Genomic DNA, 5,598 nt, shown 5'->3' with positions numbered 1-5,598 from the left:
CTTCTTAGTTTGGAGGATATAATTGTGGAGTCAACCTTAGGGGTGTAGTAAATCTCAAGGCGAGGATAACTCACGATAAACTTGCTTCAAGGTTGGACCACATAACAAGCTACTAAGGTAGGAGTGGGATTTTTGCTCCAAGGTCTTGAGCAACTATGTGACTTGTGTGACTCTGTGGGGAACGAGTGGCTTTTTGCTCAAGTTGTGGGGGAACATGTCCCACATAATACAAGTGTATGTACTCTTGGTGGCTTTATCTGTTGTCCCACACGATGTGAATGGTTAGACAAGCACTTTGGATGGGGGTGGGGGTGGTGTAGGATGTGTACAGGTATGATAAAAAATGATGAAGAGGTTTTACCATGGAAAATTAACAAGGCAAAGTGGTCCACGGAAGGGTTGGCATTTTCATACGTGGGTGGCCAAGGATGGGATCCGTGCACTATTTTCCACCACGAGTGGGGTGGGGGCCGCCATGGCGAGGGGCGGAGGCGGGGCCCGACGTATTGACTTGAGCAAGCAGGTACGCCAATGATGGGCCCAGAAGCGACGTGAAGCGGCAGCAGCTGCGTGTTGTGGGTGACGTGCAATCATGCAGCAGAGATTGTCAATAAAGCCAGCCAGCCAGAGGTCATGATATCAACACCTCCTCCTCCTCACTCTCACAACTGCCCCATGTTGCGCCTCCCTCTTCCACACACACCACGCTGCAGGAGAGATTGTCAATAGAGATAGCCAGCCAGCCAGCCAACCAGAGGCCATGATATCGACACCTCCTCCTCCTCCTCCTCCTCCTCCTCCTCACTCACACAACTGCCTCATGTTGCGCCTCCCTCTTCCACACACACCACGCAGCAGAGGTCGCGCTACTCTATTATGAGAGCTCGCCGCCTGGTGATGTGCAATCATGCAGAAGAGATTGTAAATAAAGAAAGTCAGCCAGCCAGCCAGCTAGAGGCCGTGATATCAACACCTCCCCCTCCCCCTCCTCCTCCTCCTCATTCACACAACTGCCTCAGGTTGCGCCTCCCTCTTCCACACACACCACGCACCAGAGCTCGCGCTGCTCTATTATGAGAGCTCGCCGCCTGCGTGTTGTGGGTTATGTGCAATCATGCAGAAGAGATTGTTAATGAAGAAAGCCAGCCAGAGGGACCATGATGGCAACACCTCCTCCTCCTCCTCCTCCTCCTCATTCACACAACTGCCTCATGTTGCGTCTCCCTCTTCCACACACACCACGCACCAGAGCTCACGCTACTCTATTGTGAGAGCTCGCCGCCTGCGTGTTGTGGGTGATGTGCAATCATGCAGAAGAGATTGTTAATAAAGAAAAGCTAGCCAGAGGCCATGATATCAACACCTCCTCCTCCTTATTCACACAACTGCCTCATGTTGCGCCTCCCTCTTCCACACACCAGGCTTTCCCGACGCCTCTCTGCTTTGCTTCCTGCTTGCCCTTGCGGAGCCACAACCTCTTCAGGCAGCAGACAGACAACAAAATCCCTTCGCGCTTGGACGATTGCCCACATGTTCACCATACCCGTTGATGTTGTTCCTGGCGGCTCTCTCTCTCTCTCTCTCTCTCTCTCTCTCTCTCTCTCTCTCTCTCTCTCTCGCATTGCAAATCCATCCTTGCCTAAGCTTCAACGGCTATGATGAATATCTGGGCAATCATTCATTCTTGAAGCTATGGAGCGCTCGTTCGACCATCCCACAACCAGCCTCTCGGTACCTTCTCTCTCACCATGTTTCTTACTCTACATGTTGAAATAGTGTCATGCATTTTGCTTGGTTTTTGTCATTAATTTGTCATGTAGAGTATTTTCGATCACTCATTTTTTTTAAAAATCTTTTGTGCTCATGTGCGTGTTTGTTTTCGTGTCATCGTCAATAGCTAGCAGGTTTTGAACCCAGCACCTCTTTCATGGGACTTCAACACTTCATCGTTAGGTTGTATCTTCATTGGCTCGATCACTCATTATCATAAGCATAAAAATTCCTCCCCTCACTATCATAAGCATGATAATTCCTCTCCTCACTATTATTAGCATAATATAATTCCTCCCCTTTTGCTAAGTATAAATCTTTCTCAATTCTATTTCACCCTTATTTGAACATTGTGAAATAGATCATCTAGCAGTAAAAGCACATATTTTCTTGGTACCTTCTCATTATTTGTTTTGTTTTGTTTTGTTTTTTTGTTTTTTTTGAGGGAGGGGGTAGGGGGGGGAAGAGGGGGTTTTAAAGGGGACGCATCTGCTTGGAGGAAAAGAGATCTATTTTCTATATCGTTTTCGAAACTCACTTCTTTGAATATCTCCATCTATGTCTTCTGATTACACCTTTGCATCACACAACTTTAGATTTTCCAAAATAACTTAAATCTTTTAACATAAAACCTAAAGCATGATTAAAGGGCCTCGAAAATCTTTTGATTGCCCTATTTGACAAATTTAGGGGTATATTTCAATGTCCTTCCTAAACTCAAAACATAAACGTCTTTCCTAAAATTTTGAAACACTCTCATCAAAATTTTGCTTAACTATTTTTTTAAGGACATTCTATTCTTAAAGAATAATCCATAAAAATCAATATGTGCACTCCTTGGGTATGTTGTGCGAGCTAAAGGTTAGATTTGAAATGCGAGAAAATTCATAACAATAATAAATGGTGCTCTCCATTACTCCTTAATGGAACTAACTGTTTTTTACTTTAACATTTTCACCTTATTGTGTAAATCTAAACTTGTGTCATGATGCACTAAAGCTACAAGACAAGATCAAAGAAGTCTTCTTTCCAAACATATTTACCTTTATGGCATCTTCTTACAAGTAAGATGCTTCAAAATAGTGATCTTTGTTCGCTTATCTTGAAAAACTTGTAGGGCATACAGAAAACATAAAATTAGGCTCTCTTGTCCATTCTTATCCAAATGATTTGATACCTGCTTGTTTGATTTTGTGAAAATACATTTTCAAATCAACAAATTAAAAATGTCACACCTTTTTTGGGAAGATATTAAAAAGGTCACACTTATGCAATGGGATTTATTGATTCTAGTTACTTGACTTTTGTAAACTTCCTCTTCTCCTTGTACTAGATAGAAGTGATGACACATAAGCTTAAAGTTTTCTTATGTGAGAGCTCCCAATTAGAGGGGCATGGGGAAGGGGGCTATGGTGTGGAGGAGGGAGAATTCGTAATGTTGATGAATCCCTAGGGGCTCTAATATATATATTCTATTATATTGAGAAATATAGATACCTTAATATTATTTGATATAACTTATGTATTGATGGCTACAATGTGAAACGTGTTTTATACATGTTCAATTATCAATATTATGTATTCTATTGATCAACAATTTAAAAAGGGTTGTTATGTCAAAAATAACAATCGATTAACATAAAAAACTTTGGTTAACATTTTAAAATGATTAATATGCTGTAAAGGATAATTATTATTCCCTAAACAATAGTTAAAATGTGATGGGTATAGCTAGAATGAGATGCTCTTACAACAATGATGAATATACATAACTTGCCGATGGGGAAGAAAGAAAACCCAAGACACTCCCCAAAGTACCTATTAACAAACTAGGTCACTACTTTGAGAGTAATGATATGAATGTGTCAAATGCAAGGGTTTACAAGTCACATCAATCTTGGTGATGGGAGAATTGGGGACAGTCAACATTTGACAATACTAATCTAATTGTGAAGCTGGTTGCGAGGCCACTGTAAAGCTCATGGAATTTTACCATAAGATGTTGAACAAAGAAAGTGAAAGCTTAGAGTTTGCTCCACTTCTAGAGCTAGAAAACCCTAAGGATCGAATGCACATCCTTTTGAGTTTGGACATTCTTCCTCTAAGAGCAGGCAAGCACGAGGTGGTATGCCACATCAAATGGCAAAGAAATCACCTCACTCTACATGTTAAATGCAATGATAATGTTGGTATGCTTGAAACCATTACAAAAAGGAGGAATCTTTGGGATGCCCAAAGAGATGTGAAAAGTTGCACAAGAGATGCATCTCCTATTAGGTTTCGTAGTCTTCCTTGTGTTTACCCTTTATGTTCGTATTCCACCTTATGTCTACCCTTTATGTGTTTGTATGTGTTCCTCCTAAATAACCCTCGTATAGCCCTACTCTTATGAGTAAGTGTGTATACATGGGAACATCCTCTTTAGCCTTTAGCTAAGCAATGATGTCAACAACTTTTAGGTAGATACTCTCTTGTGATTTAGGCCTCTAATGAAGTCGAAGATAAGGCTCAGCCAAGCCTCTAAAAAGGCCCTTTTACTTTCATTTCAAATCAATCAAATAAATACTCATGCCAATCATTCTTGTGTTTTGACTCTCACACACACTCACTTTGAGTCTCTCTATCACACTCTGCACTATCTCTGACTCTTGCACACCATGTGAGCTCCAAGTCTTCAACATCTCCATCAACATGTTCCAAGTCATTGACTTAGAGAAAGATGAATGGGAAGCGAAGCCAACCAAACCAGACTCAATTCTGTTATGGTATGAAAGATGAATGGGAAGTGAAGCCAACCAGACTTTGGCATGACCATGGAGACTAGATTGAATAGAAGCTAAATACTAGTTGACATGAGAGCTTGGCATGACCATGGGGAGTGGATTATTTGACTTGGTGGAAGAGGAATAGGAAGCGAAGCTATCAAGCCTTTGGCATGACCTTGGAGATTGGGTTCAGACAAGAACATTGGATTCCCAATCCTAATACTTCACATTCCATTACAACGAGTTGCTCCAAAACATCTTGATTAGTCTCTTTGGTAAAGTAGTGGGTTTTGGTGCTACGTCATTTAAGCCACTGCGGTAGGCTTCGATGTGACAACGACTCCTTGAGGGCGAGAGTTTCAGTAAGAAAATCACAATGTAGAGAAGATGAAGCTACATTAGAGTGGGGGGCTCAATGTCAGGAACATGTTTATGAGAAGGGAGGATTTTGAAAGTGAGAGGTCTATTTTAGTGTTGGCATTGGTGTCCTTGTTATTGGATATGATGTATATGGGAGGTTGCACGGGGAGATGTAATGTAAGCTTCGGGAAACAACCTTGTTAAAGGGTGTCACTTGTATCAACACCTTGAAAAAGAGCTAGATCTAGTTGACACGAGAGCTTGGCATGACCATACAGACTAGATTATTTAAACATAAGCTAGCTAAATACGAGAGCCATCCATTACCTTATGTCTCATATCTCAACCCATTACTTCAAGAACCACACCACTATAATAGCACTCACGGACTAAGTTAAAAATCTAGGAACAAGGAAGCACTATGAGTCTTATGTGAAATAAGACCCCATACAAGTAGTATGATCTAGATGGGTATCTAGAATAGGGTCCAGTCATAGACTATGCCTCCTTGTTCTAAGCCATGGTGCAACAAGTTGCAAGGGACCTCAACAAATATGGTACATAGGACACTGATGCGATGCCCACACCAAGTCGCTCCAGTGCTCCAAGCAGTCCGAATCTCATGCCAAACCCTAATCTCATTCCTTATGGTGGCATATGCTACAAACATGGATTCGAACATGATAATAAGGATTATTCCAAA

At 41.7% G+C, this 5,598-nt stretch overlaps 1 long non-coding RNA gene across 1 annotated transcript; it reads left to right on the top strand.

The window, feature by feature from the left end:
- The first annotated feature begins 623 nt into the window (after positions 1 to 623).
- On the top strand, positions 624 to 5,260 carry LOC147633775 (uncharacterized). Its single transcript, XR_015266924.1, has 2 exons — positions 624 to 1,731; positions 1,898 to 5,260. It is a non-coding gene; the product is annotated as an uncharacterized LOC147633775 (long non-coding RNA).
- The last annotated feature ends 338 nt before the right edge of the window (positions 5,261 to 5,598 follow it).

Source organism: Cibotium barometz, chromosome 11 (genome assembly GCF_041138505.1).
Source record: "Cibotium barometz isolate CiBa-2024 chromosome 11, ASM4113850v1, whole genome shotgun sequence".
NCBI classification, from domain to species: Eukaryota; Viridiplantae; Streptophyta; class Polypodiopsida; order Cyatheales; family Cibotiaceae; genus Cibotium; species Cibotium barometz.
Note: the sequence above shows the minus strand (reverse complement) of the source record. Positions and strands in the feature narration are given on the sequence as shown.